The sequence below is a fragment of the Lissotriton vulgaris genome, chromosome 7 (assembly GCF_964263255.1).
Source record: "Lissotriton vulgaris chromosome 7, aLisVul1.2, whole genome shotgun sequence".
Taxonomy (NCBI): Eukaryota; Metazoa; Chordata; class Amphibia; order Caudata; family Salamandridae; genus Lissotriton; species Lissotriton vulgaris.
In genome coordinates this window covers 1,520,434,235-1,520,449,982 of record NC_141695.1, presented here as the reverse complement: position 1 = coordinate 1,520,449,982, position 15,748 = coordinate 1,520,434,235, and the positions used below count along the sequence as shown (strand labels likewise).

General features: G+C 48.0%; 1 protein-coding gene across 2 annotated transcripts in view; it reads left to right on the top strand.

The window, feature by feature from the left end:
* Positions 1-15,748, top strand: part of LOC147705920 (deoxynucleoside triphosphate triphosphohydrolase SAMHD1-like) — a 1,309,615-nt gene that overhangs the window by 997,828 nt on the left and 296,039 nt on the right. The gene's annotated exons all lie outside the window — the stretch shown is intronic.

The following is a 15,748-nucleotide window of genomic DNA, read 5'->3' as shown; positions in this document are numbered from 1 at the left end:
CAGGGGCCTTTTGCCGGGGTTTAGGGACAGGTTTTATCACCGGAGAGGATGGTAAAGTGACAGCAGCTGCTATGGGAGTATGACTCGCAGCTGTTATACTGGTTGGTTTGTTACCAGATAAGGTCAGGGTGGCCAGATTTAAAATACCTTTTTCAGTCTCGAGAAGCTGAGTTTCTATTCGAGACAGTCTGACTTCCAGTGGGGTAAGGAGTTTTTTCAGCGTTTCCCACACAATCGTTAGAAAATCCATATCCTTTCCTTGAATCGTGCAAAGTGGTGCCCCACCATTCTCACTTTCAATTATCAAATTCTCGTGCTTGTGCTCCCCCATCGACATCAATGGACTAGTTTCTAGTGCTAAAGGGCAATTATTTTCTACAGGTAGGGGAGGGAGAGGTGGGTGGGCTATAACCTGGGAAAGTAACTGTGTCTTCGCTACCTTAGCCTTTTTCCTAGAATATGCAGTTGTGGTCTTTCGCTTCCGCTTATGATTGGAACCCTTGGTCTGGATTGGGGAGATACTCGCACTCATAACTTTACAGTCGGCAGTTGGTATTGACGTTAATACAGGCCCCTCTTCCCCTCCCACCCTGTCTGGAGGTGTATTAAGTGTGGGGGTTGCTTGGCATGGAGACCCTACATTTACTGCCGGGGCTATGGGGGGTGAGGCTGGTGGGTAATGGATCAGTGCCTGTGTTAGGATCGATGCTGGTCCTGAAGTGCGATCCGGAGTTTTCGCATGAGCGAAATGCCCGAGCCAGGATTTCTTAGCAGTAGCCAGTTCCTGGGAAAGCCTTCTGGCAGCATCGAGTTCAATGGAAACCCTTTTCTGCATCTTGCTGATCTCCAAGTCTATAGCTGTGTTTGTTCTATGGAGAAAATCATCGAGAGTCCCATTTTTCAGTTTCCCCTTTGCTGCTCTACTTTTATACTCTCGTGCAGACATAGTATCGTATGGTTACCTGGAGAAGATGACGGATGGTAAAGTTCCAACAGCACGATAAATGGGTATAAAGGGGAATAGCCCGGACCGGACTCTGCCGTACTCGAACGGCCTCAAACGGCCCGCTCTTTGCCCGGTCTTCGCCCCGAGCTCCGTCCCGCGTCGCGGTCAAGGTGATGTCAATGTTATACGTGAAGGCGGTGGGCATGGCCGCCGGGGGAAGAGGTACCAGCTGGGCTTACTGGGGAATGCTGGTCCTCGCAGTCCCCCTGTCGGTGCCCGTCGCACAGAGACTCGCCTCTAGCCTTCTACCCACGTGACTCTAGCTGGGAGCGATGTTGGGTCCTGCCGATTGCAGGACGCGCTCACACCAGCGAGTTCGGTACGGTGGGGAGGCTGTGTGTAGGATGAAGCAATCAATCAATGGCGGGAAGCAGATCCCTCGTCAGGCAGGTCAAAGCAGGAAACACACTGTGAGCGGCACCCGCGGAGCGGATGTCGCGAAAAGTTATGGGTCCGTGAGGCGGTGGGCGTGGCCGCCGGGGGAAGAGGCAATAGCTGGGATTACTGGGGAATGCTGGTCCTCGCAGTCCCCCGGTCGGTGCCCGTCGCACAGAGACTCGCCTCTAGCCTTCTACCCACGTGACTCTAGCTGGGAGCGATGTCGGGTCCTGCCGATTGCAGGACGCGCTCACACCAGCGAGTCCGGTACGGTGGGGAGGCTGTGTGTAGGATGGAGCAATCAATCAATGGCGGGAAGTTGATCCCTCGTCAAGCAGGTCAAAGCAGGAAACACACTGTGAGCGGCACCCGCGGAGCGGGTGTCGCGAAAAGTTATGGGTCCGTGAGGCGGTGGGCGTGGCCGCCGGGGGAAGAGGCACCAGCTGGGCTTACTGGGGAATGCTGGTCCTCGCAGTCCCCCGGTCGGTGCCCGTCGCACAAAGACTCGCCTCTAGCCTTCTACCCACGTGACTCTAGCTGGGAGCGATGTCGGGTCCTGCCGATTGCAGGACGCGCTCACACCAGCGAGTCCGGTAGGGTGGGGAGGCTGTGTGTAGGATGGAGCAAGAAACACACTGTGAGGGTGTTTGGACTGGTATGAGGTGCCCACTTTAATTAGTGGACAGCATATACCAGTGTGGCTTTAATTTGCTGAGAAGTTCGCTACCAAACTTCCCAGTTTTTAGTAAAGCCAATTTGGAGCTGTGAAGTTTGTAATGACCAACTCCCAGACCGTATACTCTTTGAGGCTTTACTTTACTTAGAATGTCTAAGAATCGACTTAGACACTGGAAGGGTACAATGCTCATGCAACTGTGAAACTGTGCCCTCACCTGTGGTCTAATGCACCCTGCTAGAGGGGATTGCAGGCATGGCACACAGGGATTTGTGACATGTCAACTCTTCCCTTTCCTCTGCACCAAATCAGGGAGCCTGCAGTGTGGCACAATAGCCGCTGCAGCCCTTAGAGGCCTACCTTGTAACAATGCCCTTAGTACCCATGTTACCTTTTATAACTTTTATACACTGACCTGTGTCAGAGATGTGCCAATTAGGGGTACAAATGTACAGCTTTGGAAAGGAACACAGGCCTTAGGAACCTGACTGGCTGGGACCCTAGGCAAGTCAAAGTGCATCATGTGTCAGGCAAAAAGTGGGGTAACTAGGTAAAAGGGGCACTTTCCTAAAGGGAGGAGAAAAGGAGGAGGAGGAAGAGGAGAGAGAGACAGAGAGAGTTCTTTCAATCTTTAAGGCAGTTATTCAGACATTTTTGGGCATTTCAACAACCTGCACTTTACTCAACACACAGTTGCGAATAAAATGCTGCACTCCTCGTGAAACTTTTAAAGTTGAAGTATGAATCAAGCTTGATGGGTGAGTATAAACACAAACAAAAGCAAATACATTCCCTGAACATAACTGGTGGTTAAGTAGAATGATTATAAGGGGGAAGGCATGTGTTTACAATCCAGAGAAACCCCTCAGCAGCAAAGAAGAGAAATAAAGCTTAAGATTCCATTCACCCCATCATTATTTGCAGATGTTTAAATAAAAGGCTGCCAGCACTGTGATAAATGGGAGAGGCACAGCAAGTTTGCATACCTGGTCACATTGTCATCACCTCAGCAGCAGCACCACAAAGAGACCACCGTCGAAATAGAGCCATGACGACCAACGCCACAATGAAAACACCGAAAGAACTTTCGAAGTCACCGGTTGCTCTTCATTGTTCCATCGGCTGAAGCTCCCCATATATTGATGCCCTATTTACTCAGGTGTGCATGTGTCGAATATGACTACACAGTGAAAAATATCCTGGGGAAACCAGTATTTTTCTGCTCATGTGCACACGTCAGTCAGCAGTGAGAGGGTTTTTGTCTCTTCTCTCCATTTCCTGTAGGATGTACTCGTTGGTTCACATGCACGTAGCCCACAGGAGACCGCCACACAAGTGCCTCGACTCCTTGCAAATTAAATATAAATTACAAAATCTTCTAAACTGTCTTTATTGCTTTGTGCACTTATTCAAGCAATCAACCAGAGACAGAGAGCAGGTGCTGTTCTTTTGCCCAGTTTTACAAAGTTAATGGTCTACCAGTACACGCTGAAAAAAATTAACACTGAAACTCAGCTAAATTAATAAGCTAACCCCTTTAGCAGCCTTGGTGATGGAGACTTCAATCTCGACCAAGGTGCTTTGTGTGAATCGGCGAAGTGACTAGCGTACATGAAATTATACGGCCCCTCTACAAATGTGGTACAAGTACCAGTGTGTTGTTTCTCTGGTCTTCACGTGTTCCATCACGCACAAAAACACAGAGACTGCAGTTGTTACTCTCAAACCACTGTGTTTACTTTTTCTCCCTAGAAGAGCACTGTTGGACTTGGCCCATTTCCCCAAAATGTTTCGCCTTTCATCCCCCTATTTTAGGATGTCTCCCCCATGGTAAAGAGAGTTGTATAGGCCATGTGTGGTATGAGATGCCCTGTTTAATGTGAAAATGTAACACAATGGTGTGTGCACTTATTAACCCCCATTGTAGAAATGTACCCTGGTAGCATGACGCATTTAAAATGGATGCCGTGGCTGTGTGGTGCCACCTGACTGCAGTAGGTTAGCGGTCTAGATGTTCGGTACCCAGCCACCCCAGCATTTGGAGGTAAAGCCTGGCACCCAGGGTGCTCTACTCCTCCCCCTGAGCCAGTTAGGACCAGTTCCCCAGAGGATTCTAGAAGCTTCTGGCACTGCCTGGTAGGTGGGGTGAGGGGCGCATAAATAGGGGTGATGTGCCACCATGTGCTCAGTCAGAGCAGGGACAGGAACGTAAGGGGACCTGATGCCAGAGGATACCGCCACTTGGGCCTGTGTGCTGGACACTGCACCCAACTAAAACCCCTCTGCTGTCCCAAGGCTAGTGGGAGCCCCACTGCAGGAGTACAGGCTGCTGTACAGGAGGAGTGCTATGCTACAGTGGAGGATGGTGGAAGCCTACCGCCCTGTCTTGAAGAGTGCCCACTGACTGTTGACCTTGACCATTAGTGCCTGGAAGAGAAGAAAGAAGCGCCAGACTGGAATTGACGGTGCGCCCTGGGACCCTAGCGCCTCAGGAGTGCTGTAGGTGGAGTGCCAGGAGGTGGGAGTCGCTGGCTGAAGCTGGTGGGGCTGCCTAGCGCCTGTTAAGCACTATATTTCAAGACCCAAAGGAGGTGAGGCGCGTGGGCCCTGCAGCGTGTGAGGCGGGGGAGAGCTGTGTATGTAAACCTATAGCGGGAGCCTACCCCGCGGGTGGACGCTATGCTGTTTTAAACTACCGCACTGTCCTCTAAGTGCTGCATGGCCGCATCTGGGCTGTCTTGGAGAGCGGGTGCCCATCCAGCGTAATGGAAGTGCCCTACGTATTTTAAAATTAGGCGGGAGCCTACCCCGCGTGATCACTGCGTCCCTGCAGATTTGAAAGGCAGTGGGAGGCCACCCCGCGGTTTTTGCACCTGTGGCCTTATTTGAAACCGAGCGGGTGCCCACCCTGCTCATCAAGCTTGCCGGAGTCACCACCGCCGGCGAGGGGAGCCACGCTGGGATTGGCGCCGGCTGAAGCGCCATCAGGAAGTCCTGTCCCGAAGGAAGTCAGGCGTCCTGGAGCCTGATTGTGGGCAGAAACAGGAAGAGCGGGGAGTTTGGAGCCGGAGGGCTCCACACCTAACTCCCGGGTCCCAGGAGGGGGCCGGGGCGAAGTCGGGGGAAGCGCCGGGCAGGGCCCTCGTGTGCTGCTGAGAGCCTTTCGAGTCAAGCGCTGTGCCGTAGGAGGTCCGGTGGTGTAGCCGGAGGAGCAGGGGCCCGAGTGAAGCATTGCGGGCCCCGTGTGGCCCGCATAGATCCAAGGAGCAGAGTCACTGCCCCGGGGGAAGTCTGGCGAGGCTTGGCTGTCGCTAACGGGGCTCTCATGCACTTAGGAGAGCCCCACGATCTCAGCAAAGAAGGAGCCCGAGGCAGAGCCAAGTGCACCCGGGGAGTGGGGCATGTAGCAGAGCTGGGGGGGGTTGTCAGGGCACAGGGTCGGTGCCCATCCCCAGGTGGCAGTGTTGCATTTACAGGTGCCCCGTCTGGCAGCGGACACCTGCGACGTTGGGCCACGTGGAGTCCCCGAGAAGGGGTTCCCCGGTGACAGTGTCAGGCCAGGACTGCTTCCACACGACTGCCCCGCCGAACAGAGGGCAGTCGCCATCATTGGGGGCATTGTTAATTTGAAGGCCTCTCTATGCAGGATGCCGGTTGTGTTTGAAAGTGGTGTGTCTGCCTCATGCTACCCGGGATCTTATGCCCTACTAATGTGACCTAGGCTGCCGTAGTATACCCCCATGTAAAATGTGGTCTGGCTAATGAAGGTTTTACGCATAATGTTTTCCCCATCTCAATATGGTTTTGCCTACAGTGTTGATTATGCATGATATGTCCATACTAAAGTTAAGTCTCTAGGATCTCATGCTTTGTGCTAATGAAGTTTTAGGCCCTGTGTTCTGCCTATACCAATGTGCCTAATGTTTTCCGGGCCTATGGTGAATGTCCTGCCAACAGGTTTTATTGCAGATGTTCCTGCCTAGGGTTCCCATGTTACCTTTTATGCCTAATGTGCTTTTGCGCCCCTGGTAATGGTTTCCCCCCTGATGCGGATACTGGTTGCTAATGTCAAACTAATGGTTTAGGTGGCCAATGTTCTTGCACGTACGCTAGGGGGGGGTTGTGCGCTTAATGAGACGTCTCATGATTTGTGTCTACTGATTACCTATGCCACATGTTAATGCTTCCGTTTTAATTTCAACCTTGGAACTGATGGACTTAACCTCTTTTTCATTCACCCTGTAAATAATCCCGTTTTATATATTGCCCTGCGCCAGCTGGCGCAGCTTTGTGACTACTGTGATTTCTGTTGCAGATTTGCGACAATACAAAAGTTATTCTTTTTCACCAAAACAGGTGTTGTGTCTCTTTTTGTGGCGTGCCTGGTGTGTCGTCTGTGTGTACTGCATGGATGCTTCACACATGTCCTCAGGAGTTTGGCCTGCACGCTCTGCACCATGCTACCCCCGTAGAATTGGTCACCGCCATTTCTAAGAAGCACCATATACTGTACAGACATAACATTGTAGCGAAAGACCCAACAGGGGAATCTGACAAATCCACTTTAAACCAGTATTTTTCAGCTCCAATTCGCATGTCAGTCAGCTGCAAGAGACTTGTAAATAACTTCACCAAATTAACTTCAACCTCGTGCGTTAGTGATTTTTAATTCTGAGAAGCGCGTTTTAAAGCTGGAAAGCATAGGTTATACAATTAAAGAAAAGGAAACTTTAGATGTTAAAGAAGCGAAATACTGTGAGGAGCGAGACTGAATACAAAATAATGAAATCACAGTAAAATAAAAACAAGCACAGCATAAGCGCTGTGAAGGCAAAATATATATTTTTTAAAGTTACACAAACACAGATTAAAAAGGAGTAGTTGGCACATGGGATAATGATAAGAAAGCACATTAGAAGAGCAACAGGAATAGTATGCTACAGCCAGTAGAACCTCTGAAACTTCTGAAATTAGTAAAAGAACATCTGGGTTTGTTTGTTACATTATCAGTTATATGTGGAGACGTTGTTGAAACCCCACCATGAGTGGTTGTAGGTGAAGGATGAATTTGTAAAATTTTCCAATCACTTTCAAGCGTTTCAATGCTTTTCGCTATATCAACAGCTTCATCTAATGAGGGATTCCTACAAGATAAAAGTCTTTGTTGAATTTTCTTCGAATTACATCTAGACACTAGTTGATCCCTAATTAATTGTGAAGTGAAATGATCAAAATCACAATAGCTAGCCAAAACTTTTAGTGCTGTAATATAGGTGTCAATAGATTCATTAGGGCTTTGTGCGATTACAAAATTTGTGACGATGAACCACTAAATTTACTTTTCCCTCAAAATAAACAGATAATTTTTATATAGCAAGTTGAAATTCATCCAGATCACCTTAATCTTGTCCTAAAGAAACAGGTAAGTGGTCAAAAACATTTTGCCCTTCAACACCTAAATAGTAATATAAAAGGCTAAGTTTCCTTTCCGATTTAAACTTTAAACCATCAATGGCACTGAGATGTGCCTCAAAAGATCTGAACCAAAGGTGCCATTCAATGGAGGTTCTCCAGGATCTTGTAAAAATAGAGCTGGAGGAGTAACACACTGCATAATGTAAAGAAAAGAAAAGAAAGAGAAGAAAGAAAGAAAGAATAATGAAGTACAACATTGCAATGTGACAAGTAACCTTAAACACCAGCACCAGAAAGGAGAATGTAAATTACAAACCAACAGTTAAGGAAAGTAAGCATTAACATCTGAATGTAAGGAGCATGTAAATCGCTGTTGCTGAATAAGTAAAACAAAATATTGAAGAGCAAGACATGCATCAGTACATGAAAATAGCGTGTTAATCGCTGGAGAATAATGTAATGAATAGAATCGCATGCAGATCCAACCAGGTACACACAGGTGGCGCTGTGACGAAACGAGGATGTTTGAAGGAGATGAAGAAGTACTTGTTGCAGAACAGTTCTTTTGTTAGAAGAGTGGAGTGAGTCTATGGTTGTCCTTGAACGGATCCAGACGAGGTGGAAAACGCACTTTAATGAAGAAAATCAAGGTAAAATTGGTAGACGTGTCTGTGTATGATTACAACTTTGTTTGTTTAGAAACAACTTCAGTCTTCCATGCACTCGCTTAATCTCAGGCAGATCAATAAGCGTTAAATGCTTTGTTGACTTCCAACTCGAACATCGCTTTGCTTAACGCTTGACTGCGCCAGCTAAGACACGCGCTGCAGACAGTGTTTATTATCAATTTGAAGCTGTTTTCCCTCAGGCTTGACTGCACGCACTAAAACATACGCGCTGCAGACTTTAGTTTTTGATCCGAAGCCTGCTTTCTTAATGCTAGGCTGCACGCGCTGAAACACATGCTGCAGACCTTGTTTAGAGCGAACTGGAAAGAATGTAGAATGAAAGATCAAGAGCGAATAACAGCGCGTGTAAATTTCAAACCATACACGGGCACTTGCGCGAATTAGATAACGATGAAACCAATTAAAAAATGAGATTTTGAGTGTAAAGTGCCATGGAAAATAAATCCAACTTGTAGAAATAAAACAGCAGATGTCTGAAATATTTCTGCGGACTCCGAAGGCTCCAGCAACACAGGAGGTGGGTTTCTGAAGGTCTCTGAGGTTGCGCTACCCTCTTACCAAGTTTGAGGCGAATATCCCTCGTGGGGACCGTAAACCTGTGCACTGCGTGTATTTGCAGCTGCACATGCCTGTTGTCATGCAACAATTCCGTGCATTGCGCCATTTGTAGCCGAACCCCAGCTCATCGTTTCTGAGAAGGACTCTGGCATCTTCGCACTTTGTGCCCAGCTAGCTGGTATCCTGTAAAACCGCCTGAGGTCCCCTCGTGACTCCAGTGCCATCGGCATGTGGGTCCACTTGAGGGTCAACTTTGCTTTATTTGGGCGCCCCTGGTTGCTCCAGGCCTGCCCTGACTCCCCTTGCTGTGGTAAGCCTCCTGGTCCTTGCTGGGCCAGATCGACACCGAACTTGACCATCTGCGTTGCTTGGCGCTGCCAAGGCTTGTTGGTGCTCCCGCCGGACACCGACCCCTCAGCACTTGACATCCTTCGTGGGACAGCTCGTATCCGGCTCCTGGTCATCCAAGTTGTCTCCTGGACTGTACAGCTGAAGAAAGATCACTGTCAACACACCTGAAGCACCAGACATCGGTAGGCATTCGTCTACCAAGCCATTGGTCACTCCGAAGTGGAGGGCTCAGGATGGTCGCTCCAACTTACCACAGAGCTGTTCCAATCCTTGGCCAAAACATTCTATTGTAAGTAATACATGGAATATATGCACAAGTACAAAGTAACATTCCAACATTAGTCTATACTAATATAATAGAGAGCCCAAACCTTTGAGGCGGGTAATCTCAGGAACCACAGCACCAATCACAACACCCAATACAGCGTTGGAAAGGGCAGTTGCAGCAGAAGGACATAGGCTATGCAGACACCCATCATATACATTTAAAAGGTAAAAGAACAGTGCCAGCAAAGTAATTCCTTTTGGGCGTATCTGCGTTGTGCTGTGGGCGTGTGCTTGGGGCGTGACAAACGCTGGGGGCGTGTGGTACGTTCCGCCCTTCATGCCATGTCTCATATTGTGTGCTAATCCCACCCTGCTCCCTTTAAATACCCCTGCACCCCATAATCATAACCCACCCTTACTCCTTAAAATACCCCAACACTTAAACACTAACCCATCTTAACCCTATAAATATACCCTGTACCCCAAAATCCAAACCTATCCCTAAACCCTAAATATACCCCTGTACCCCAAAACCCAAACCTAGCCCTGAACCCTAAAAATACCCCTGTACCCCAAAACCTAGCCCTGAACCCTAAAAATACCACTGTACCCCAAAACCCAAACCTACCCCTGAACCCTAAAATACCCCTGTACCCCAAAACCCAAACCAAGCCCTGAACTCTTAAAATACCCCTGTACCCCAAAACCCAAACCTACCCCTGAACCATAAAAATACCCCTGTACCACAAAACCCAAACCTAGCCCTGAACCCCCAAAATAACCCTTTACCCCAAAACCCAAACCTACTCCTGAACCCTAAAATACTCCAGTACCACAAAACTCAAACCTAGCCCTGAACCCTAAAAATACCCCTGTACCCCAAAACCCAAACCTAGCCCTGAACCCTTAAAATACCCCAGTACCCCAAAACCCAAACCTACCCCTGAACCCTAAAAATACCCCAAAACCCAAACCTAGCCCTGAACCCTAAAAATACCCCTGTACCCCAAAACCCATACCTATCCCTAAACCCTAAAACCCATGCCTATCCCTAAACCCTAAAACTACCCTTGTACCCCATAACTATATCTGAACCCTTAAAATACCCAAACACCCCAAAACATATACCTCTGTACCCCAAAACATATACCCCTATACCCATACTTACCTTATCCAAACATTTAAAAAAAACATGCTTTTACCATTCATGCATTTACAACAAATTTCATTGTAAATGTATGCGTGGTAAAAGCATATAAAATGTAATGCCATGCGTTATAATGGCATTGCGGAGTCATGGTACTTTCATAAGGAAAGTATGCGGAGAGATGGTATGCAGAAAGAAAGTTGCGGAATAATGGGTGTTTACCCTCCCCCGGTAAGTACATTGGTGGCACGGCGGCCCACATCTCCAGCAACATACTCATGTTTTTTCACCACCCATTTGAAAAATGCACAGGTCTCTCTGATTGCTGGCCAGCACCGACATACACTTTTAGTCACACCTCCCGCCACAAGTTCTAGAATTGCGAACTTTAGAGCTGGGGAGCTACGTTCGAATCTCTGCAACAGCTCAACATCCTGCGATTCCAGGCAATCGCTATACACTTTTAGTCACACCTCCCGCCACAAGTTCTAGAATTGCGAACTTTAGAGCTGGGGAGCTACGTTCGAATCTCGGCAACAGTTCAACATTCTGCGATTTCAGGCAAATCGCTTTGTCTCCCCGTGCCTACCACAAATGAATGTGTTCTTCTGTAATGTAAATTGTGCTCATGCCATGTTGTCGAGTTAGCGCTATATCATATTGCAAGGAAAAATAAAGTAGGGAAACTCGAGTTCACACACTACTGAACACGCACTCTTAAGTGCATCAGCAGAGCACTGTGAATAGGAGCGTTTCACAGGCCTGTCACAGATCAGAAATGCTATCAAAATGAAATCCTGCAAAACAATATACTACCGGCCGGCAGCAATTCATACCCGGTCAACGTCGGGAAGGGCTGCTAGTATATAATACGAGTGCACCAACATATGAAACAGACACCACATATCTCCCCCCTTTTAAGAAAAATGAGAATTAAGAACTAACAGAAGCAATAAATAAATACTTATGTAATATATCTACAAGGAATCCTCTTAAGTCTTGAACTCCTTCTGGCAATAGGAGAACTCTGATCATTACTGGTTGAAGCGACCAAAATTCCACCTCTTACCATTGTCTAATTCGGCAGCATTACCTTTAATTGTGACAATACGTGCAGGATCCTTGAATTTTGATTTACCTTTCTGCAGCATCAATGGATCCTTAACACGCACCAAGTCTCCAACAGCAAAATGGACTTCTTTCTTGGAAACAGGCATAGTGAATTTTTTACACCTGCGAACACTGGCTTCATCACTAAGACTTTTAGCAATGAGAGAATTTTTTGTAACATTGTATTCATTATCCAAACAATTCAATTTCAAAACGATTAAGAGTGGAGACCACTTTTCTCCCTCTCATCAATTCAAAAGGAACACAACCTGACACTGAATGGGGCGTAGTCCTATACGCCCATACCACTTCTCTGATGGCAGACTCACAATCTACCTTTGCTTTTATAGCACTTAGAATGCATTCAACTAGAACTCTGTTGAATCTTTCAACTTTACCATTTGCTTGAGGAAAATATAATGGTGTGTGTAGGTGTTTAATACCCATTTTTGTTTAAAAACCTTGCATAAGTTGTGAGGAAAATTGAACCCCATTATCTGTGAGTAATTCTTCAGGAGTGCCTTCTCTGCTAAATACATCTTGGAGAAATCGAATGACAGATTTGGTGTTTGGCTCAGAAACACCCCTGACCTCCACCCACCTGGATAAGTGATCAATTAGAACTATAAAATATCTCATACATTTGGGGAGCACCTGAAATGGTCCTAAAAATCCACAGCAATCTTTTGCCATACCTTGTTACGAGAAATAGTGGGGTTGGGAGACGGAGAAGTCGTAACCAAGTGTTTGTCACTGTGTAAACATTGTGTACAATTATTAACAAGCACTCCCACATCACGATCTACAGAAGGCCACCAAAAGTCATTGCGAATTCTGCGCTTGGTGGCAGTCATACCTAAATGACCTGAATGCGCAGTTTCTAGAATTATTTTCTGGAAACAAAAGTGGGGAATTAGTTTGCTTTCTCTAACTAAAAGTTTGCCTTCAAGGGATAATTCATTTGCAGTCTTACAAAATGGTTGTAAATCAGGATCAATAGATACTTCCTTAGGCCAACCTTTTACCACAAAGTCCATAGCCTGTTTAAGTAGTAAATCACTTTATAATGCTTTACACCATTCCTCCATGTCAGGGCAAATTACAGTATCATCAACACTTGCAATAATACATTCTTCAATGTCTTCTTCTAACTCATTCAACTCACCCTCATGCACAGGAAGACTACACAAAAAATCAGCTTTGATGTTTTTCCCTCCATCTATGTACTGTACAGTGAAATTGAATTGTAATAACTTGGTAGCTAGTCTGGCTAATCCAGCAGTGGCTTTTTTAATCTTGTTACCAGATAAAATTTCAACTAATGGCTTGTGATCAGTCCTCAGACAACATTTTATCCTCCACAAATATGGCTTGAATTTCTCAATTTCTCAAACACAAGCAAGTATTTCTTTTTAAATAACTGAGTATCTCAGTTGTACATCTTTCATCCTTCTCGAAGTGAAACCGATAGTAAGTTCATTGTTGCCGGCCATTTGCGATAACACAGCACCCATGCCATATGAACTAGCATCGACAGTAATAAATGTATCCCAACCCTCCATGTATGCTTGAAGAGCGGGAGCAGAAAGAATACTCTCTTTTATACGTTGAAAATGGTCTTGACAAGTAGCTGTCCATATAAAATCAGAGTTTTTCTTCACTCAATCAATCGTAAAGGGCACTACATACCCGCAAGGGTCTCAAGGCGAGGGGGGGGGGTCGCTACTGATCGAACAGCCAGGTCTTGAGTAGCCTCCTGAAGGTCATCAGGTCTTGGGTGTGTCGTAGGCTCAATGGGAGGGTGTTCCATGTCTTGGTGGGAGGTGGGATAAGGAACTCCCACCGGTGGTTGTTCTCTGGATGCGAGGGACAGTGGCAAGTGCGAGGTCGGCAGAGCGGAGCTGGCGGTTGGGGATGTAGAAGGAGATTCGTCTGTTGAGGTATACTAGGCCGGTCTTGTGAAGTGCTTTGTCTGCGTGGATGAGGAGCTTGAAGGATATCCTCTTGATGACGGTGTGCCAGTGCAGGTTTCTCAGGTGGGGGGTGATGTGGCCGTGGCGTGGTACGTCGAGGATCAGTTGTGCCGAGGCATTTTGGATGCGTTGCAGTCGTTTGATGAGCTTGGTCAGGGCTCCTGCGTAGAGGGCGTTTCCGTAGTAGAGTCTGCTGCTGACGAGGGCTTGGGTGACTGTCCTCCTTGTATCAGTCAGGATCCACCTGTAGATCTTCTGAAGCATGGGGAGGGTGTTGAAGCAGTAGGAGGAGGAGATGGCGTTGACTTGCTTGGTCATTGAGTGCGTTGAGTCGAGGATGATTCCCAGGTTGCGGGCGTGGTCAGTGGGTTTCAGGAGTCATCCCAGGCCGAAGGGTTGGAGCTGAGGATGAGGACCTCTGTCTTGTCCGAGTTCAGTTTCAGACGGCTGATCTTCATCCAATCGGTGACAGCCTTCATTCCTTCGTGGAGGTTGGCTTTGGAGAGGATCAGTTGAGTGTCGTCGGCGTAGGAGATTATGTTGAGGTCATGGTGTCGTGCGACGTGTGCGAGCGGGTAATGTAAATGTTGAACAGTGTTGGGCTGAGGGAGGATCCCTGGGGTACACCGCAGAGGATCTCGGAGGCTTTGGATCAGAATGGGGGGAGGCGGACGCTCTGGGTTCTGCCGGTGAGGAAGGAGGAGGTCCATTCCAGAGCCCTGTTTCGGATTACTGCCATGTGGAGGCGTGCGCGTAGTGTGTGGTGGCAGACGGTGTTGAATGTGGCAGAGAGGTGTAGGAGGATGAGTGCTGCATTCTCACCGTTGTCCAGCAGGGTCCTGATGTCATTTGTGAACGGGAGCAGAGAGATGGGCCGGAAGTTCTTGAAGTCTCTTGGGTCTGCCTTGGGTTTTTTGAATAGGGCGTTGATCTCTGCGTTTTTCCAGCTCTCTTGCAAGGTTGTGGTTTCAAGGGAGAGATTGATTACGATGCGCAGGTGGGGTGCAATGGAGCTGCTTGCTTTGTTGAAGATGTGGTGCGGGAAGGTGTCTGACGGGGAGCCGGAGTGGATTGTACTCATGGTCTTGATGGTGCAAAAACAACAGTTGATGGACAAAATGCAGGACAATGTCATACATTCACCCCAGTACAGAGATCTGGGCCTAAATCCATCGTTTTATTTGCTCACCGTGCCATTCCAGTTTGAACCCGGCCATATGCAAATCAGTCTTGACCCTGTGCCCCATGAGAACGGTCCAGCCCGAACTGCCAAGCCAGATCCTCCCTGGACTGGGAACAAGCATCCAAGGACCGGTTTCGGGCGTTCAGCCATCATCAGCCTGGATAGCTCGATTCCAGTGGCATGGAGAGCACGGGACTCACATCTGAGCATACCGGTCCCACTCGGGGTGACAAATGCAAAAACCACAGTTGATGGACAGAATACAGAACAATGTCATACATTCACCCCAGTACAGAGATCTGGGCCTAAATCCATCATTTTTTTGCGTTGGTCATGATGGTGTCATCGGTGCCCACTCTGGCCCAGGCTAGCAGGGGGTCGTGGTCGATGGTGTGCGGAGAGTCTGTCGTGTTGCTGTCTGTTGGGGCTGTCTGGGTGTTGAAGCTGTTGTGGATGTCAGCTATCCTGCGGTGGAAGAAAGTGGCGAGGGAGTTGCACAGGGCTCGCGACAGTGGGATGTCGTTGGTGTTGGAGCTGTGGTTTGAGAGTTCCTTCACAATGTTGAAGAGCTCCTTGCTGTTGTGTGCGTTGCTGTCAAGGCAGTCTTTGAAGGAGGGCTTCTTGGCAGTCCTGATGAGGTCATGGTGGTTGCGGATGGCATCCTTGTGGGCTGCACGGCTGTCCGGGGTCTGTTTACTGTGCCACTTCTTCTCTAGTTTCCGACAGGCTTGCTCGGAGGCTAGGAGTTCTGGGGTGAACCAGCTGGCCCTCTTACTGGTGTCTCTTTGGGGGGGGGAGTTCTTTAGCGAGGTGATGGTAATGGTGCTGTTGTTGATCCAACATCTGAGGCTGTGGGCGTTGTTGTCGGTGAGAGCGAGGTTTGCATGTAGTTGGTCTTCGGTGACTTTGCTCCAGCACCGCCGGGGGATCTATTGGTTGTGTGGTGGATTTCTCGAAGATGAAGTGGATGCAGCGGTGATAGATCCAGGGGAGTT